A 4,721-nucleotide genomic window follows, 5' to 3' on the forward strand; every position below is an offset into this window, starting at 1 on the left:
TGCCCTCAAGAATTCAGCCAAACAGGCCTTGGGCAGAACTCCCCTCCGTTTCCCAGGAGGGAAATTTATTCTAAAGACAGCGGAGTCAGGGAGGCTAATCGGAGAAGCCTGAGAATCGCTGCCAAACAAATGGCTGATTAGGTGTTATGGTTGAGCCTTCGGGCTCCGATAATAGAAGAAGGGGGCATAAGACTCCTCGAGAGTCAGACTCTTTCGAGGAGCGTGAACGAAAACGGCTCCGGGATTTGTTTACAGACCTGACAGATGAGGGTTTGAGGGTTTTGAGGGTTTTTCTGAGGGTTTGGAGGAAGAGATGGCCAGCTCGGAGGAGGATGACATGGAATGGACTCGTGTGAGGGAGGATTTGGGTGTTGGGGAAACAGGCAATGAAAGCATGGGAGGTGAGTGGCGGGTTGCAGGATCAGACCCATGGACTGGCTGGAGGGATGGAGCGGGATCCACAGCTGGGGATGCTGTGGGGCGTAGTCAAAGGTGCTTTAGCTCTGATGAGGATGATGAGTTTGGGGCGCCTGGAATTGGGATGGCAGCTGACAGCGATGATGAGCTTGAACTGGGATAAATTGGGGTTTGGGATCAATGTCTAATTGCGTTGGGCAAGGTAATCTGGACGGACGCTTGGGCTTTTGTTGGGGAACTTCCTGAAGACGGGTGTGATTCGTTGCTGGATACGTAAGTTTACCAAGGACACTGGGCATCGACGGCGGGAGGAACTGTGCGGGGTTTTTCTCTGTGCAACTTGTGTTTAATCTCAATAGCTTGGACCTCCGTCATCTTTTTGACGGGCAATACCTACTCACACTGGATTGACGCTGGACTGACTGACTTCGATTCTGGATTATCCCTTCTGCTGCTTATCGGTGAGACCTTTGGATTCCTAGACGACTACGTTTGGCTATTGACCTCTGGACCGGATTGGGACCCTGCTGACTGCTGTTTCCCTGACTGCTGAGCCTGGACCTGGATATCGTTGGCTGTTGAACCTTAAATTGAATCCTGACTACGACCACGTTTTCCTTCGCTGCAGGGAGGAATAAACAAGCCTGGTTTAGTCTCCTGCTGTTTCTGAGTAGCAGAGAGGAATCTGCTACCAGTCTGTTGTTTACATTCTGATTCCTGTTGATCCTCCTTTGTTTGCATTGTTTGCCAGGCTGAAGTAAGCACTCTTGATTTAATCCGGATTATACTTCTGTTTAACCCGGTTTTTCCCTTTGAGTTGTTTAAGCTCAATCTGAGTTGTTTTTTGTTACCTATCACACTGAAGTCAAGTGTTTGCCCTGTTCTTTGTCTCCTACGGGCATTTTTAGTTCTGTAATCTCAATAAACTGAGTTTTGCTTTACTCACTGGCGTTCCGTCTATGACATTAGGTCTGCTTCCCTTGGGAAATTCTAAGGAGTCTTGCATCTGGACAGAGTTGGGTTTCGTTTCCCGTTCTCTAGGGAAAGAGTTCTGTTGGCGGGAAAACGAGACCCAATATAGGTGTTTGGCGCGAGGGATTCTTTGCGGAGTCAATTGATCAGCTTGAGGAGAGAGATTTTGTGTGGACTTCGTAATCCCAGTTCCTTGCTTCCCGGATCAAGCTTCAAGCCTTGCCCTGTCTCACGGTTTTACCACGGACTCTGTTTCATGCTTCATGTTTGCCTTGTCTCCAGTCACGGATCTAGCCAAGAATCAAGTTTATTTCCAGCCTTGTTGTCAAGCTTCATTGGACTCTAAGACTCTGTTATTTCCCCACACTATTGCTAGGCAAAGTGTGTGTTTCGGTCAAGTGGATTAAAACTTTGAACTCTAATATCATTTATTGGACAATATATTTTTGGACTATATTTGACCTCATTTGAAAGGTCTGCTTCTGAACTATATTCTTCACTTGTTTTTATTGATTTTATATATTTCTTTAATAAAGATATTAGATAGAGACTGGCCTCTGTGTAAGGTTATTGGTGCTCTGCTGCCAGGGTCCTGACACCAAGAGATTTGCAGGATTTTCCTGAGGCAACGCTGATGGAAACGCTCCAGGAGTTTGGTGTGACGTCTGTAGACAGTCCAAGTTTCGCAGGCGTAGAGCAGGGTTGGGAGGACAATGGCTTTGTAAACAAGCACCTTGGTATCTCTACGGATGTCCCGGTCATCAAACACTCTCTGCTTCATACGGAAAAATGCTGCACTCGCAGAGCTCAGGCGGTGTTGTATTTCAGTGTCAATGTTGACTTTTGTGGAGCGGAAATGGTCAACATTTTCTAATGTTATACCGTTAAGCTGTATTCCTGGCTTTGCAGAGGGATTAGCTGGTGCCTGTTGGAAGAGCACTTTGGTTTTCTCGATGTTCAGTGAGAGGCCGAGCTTCTCGTATGCTTCTGAAAAGGTGTTTAGAGTGGCTTGTAGGTCTTCTTCTGAATGCGCACAAACTACGTTGTCATCAACATATTAGAGTTCTATAACAGATGTTGTGGTGACCTTGGTTTTGGCTTTCAGTCTGCTGAGGTTAAATAGCTTGCCATCTGTCCGATAGATGATTTCCACTCTGGTGGGAAGCTTCCCATCAACAAGGTGAAGTATCATAACAATGAAGATGGAAAATAATGTAGGGGCAATAATACATCCCTCCTTGACACCTGATTCCACCTTAAATGGGTCACTTTGGGAGCCGTTGCTGTCCAAGACTGTTGCCATCATGTCATCATGGAGGAGCTGCAGGATGTTCACAAATTTGTCAGGGCACCCGATTTTTTGGAGGATGGTTCAGAGAGCGCTGCGATTCACTGTGTCGAATGCCTTTGCAAGGTCAATGAATGCCATGTACAGAGGTTGGTTTTGTTCCCTTCATTTTTCTTGGAGCTGTCGTGCAGTGAAGATCATGTCCACTGTTCCTCTGTAGAGGCGGAAGCTATTCTGGGATTCTGGGAGGGTGTCTTCTGAGACAGAGAGAAGGCGGTTTGCAAGGATTCTTGCGAGGATTTTCCCGGCTGAGGTTAGAAGGGAGATACCACGATAGTTCCCGCAGTGTGTTCTGTCCCCTTTCTTGAAAAGGGTGATGATGGTGGCATCCTTGAAGTCTGCTGGGATTTTCTCAGTCATCCACACCTTTTCAATGAGCTGGTGGAGTTGTTGTATCAGCTCAGGTCCACCCTCTTTGAAGATTTCAGCAGGAATCCCATCAGGTCCGCTGGCTTTGTTGTTTTTTTGTTGGCTGATGGCATTGCTGACTTCTTCCAAACTAGGCAGTGCTGCAAGCTCATCCCTGGTTTGTTGTTGCGGGATTTGTGAGAGGGTCTCTTCGGCCACATTGGAGCTGCGATTCAACAGGTTCTGGTAGTGCTCTTTCCAACGTAGTGCAATTGATGTTTTGTCCTTCAGAAGTTTGGTTCCATCTGATGAGCGTAGGGGCTGTATGCCATGGTTTCTTGGTCCATAAATGATCTTTGTGGCTTTGAAAAATCCCTGAGCGTCATGGGTATCTGCAAGGTGTTGGATTTCTTCAACCTTCTTTGTCCATCAGATGTTCTTGAGTTCTCTGGTCCTTCTTTGGACCTCAGCTTTTGCACTGGCATAGATCTTTTTCTTGGCAGCACAGTTGGTGTCTCTCTGCCATGTTTGGAAGGCTATCCTTTTGTTATCAATTAGCTGTTGGATCTCTTTGTCGTTATCATCAAACCAGTCTTGATGTTTCTTAGTTTGGTTTCTTCGCAGGCTGTGATGATGGAGGTCTTCAGTTTGTTCCAATGTTCCTCAACATTTTCGGGGTGTTCTGTGGGTAGATGATCCTTGAGTGTTGTTTGGAGAAGGGCTCATTTGGGTGTTCATTTTGCGCCTTGTTTTTCTTCCTTGGAGTCTGCGTTTGGGGACGATCTTGATAGCCATCGTGGATCGGATTAACCTGTGGTCTGTCCAGCAGTCATCAGCACCTGTCATGGCTCTTGTGAGCACATCGCGGCGGACTCTGGCACGTGTAATAACATAGTTCAAGAGGTGCCAATGCTTTGACCGAGGGTGCTTCCATGATGTCTTGAGCTTGTTTTTCTGGCAGAAGAGCGTGTTGGTGATGACAAGGTTGTGCTCTCCGCATTTGGTGAGAAGCAAGATGCCATTCGAGTTGCTGTTTCCGACCCCGTCTTTTCCTATGATCCCTGGCCACAGGTCGGAGTCCCTTCTGACTCTTGCATTAAAGTCCCCCAGGAGGATGATTTTGGCCTCCTTAGGTATCTCTGATAGGATGGTGTCCAGCTGACAGTAAAAATTTTCCTTGATGTCTTCATCAGCATCTAGAGTTGGTGCATAGGTGCATATGGTGGTTGCCTGTTGGTTTTTGGCAAGGTTAATTCGGAGGGTTGAGAGTCGTTCATTGATGCCAGTGGGTGCTTCAGTCAGGTGCTTCACCAGGTCGTTTCTGGTAGCAAAGCCAACTCCGTGTATTCTTCGCTCTTCTTCAGGCAGTCCCTTCCAGAAGAAGGTGTAGCCTCCCTTTTCTCCCTTCAGCTGCCCCTCTCCTGCTCTCCGGGTCTCCTAAGGGCTGCTTATGTCAATCTTAAAGCGTCCCAGCTCCCTTGCAATGATAGCAATCCTGCATTCGGGGCGTTCACTGTCAGTGTTATCCAACATTGTCCGTACGTTCCATGTTCCAAAGTTCATTTCTCTTTTTTGGCCGCAGAGTGGTGACCCCTCTGGACGCGGCAGTCCAGTCAGGGTAGGAGAGGCAGACTAT

At 47.4% G+C, this 4,721-nt stretch overlaps 1 long non-coding RNA gene across 1 annotated transcript; it reads left to right on the forward strand.

The window, feature by feature from the left end:
• Positions 1-287: 287 nt before the first annotated feature.
• LOC134296659 (uncharacterized) lies at positions 288-1,358 on the forward strand. Its single transcript, XR_010003478.1, has 2 exons — positions 288-690; positions 777-1,358. It is a non-coding gene; the product is annotated as an uncharacterized LOC134296659 (long non-coding RNA).
• Positions 1,359-4,721: the final 3,363 nt, after the last annotated feature.

Source organism: Anolis carolinensis, chromosome 2 (genome assembly GCF_035594765.1).
Source record: "Anolis carolinensis isolate JA03-04 chromosome 2, rAnoCar3.1.pri, whole genome shotgun sequence".
NCBI lineage: Eukaryota > Metazoa > Chordata > Lepidosauria > Squamata > Dactyloidae > Anolis > Anolis carolinensis.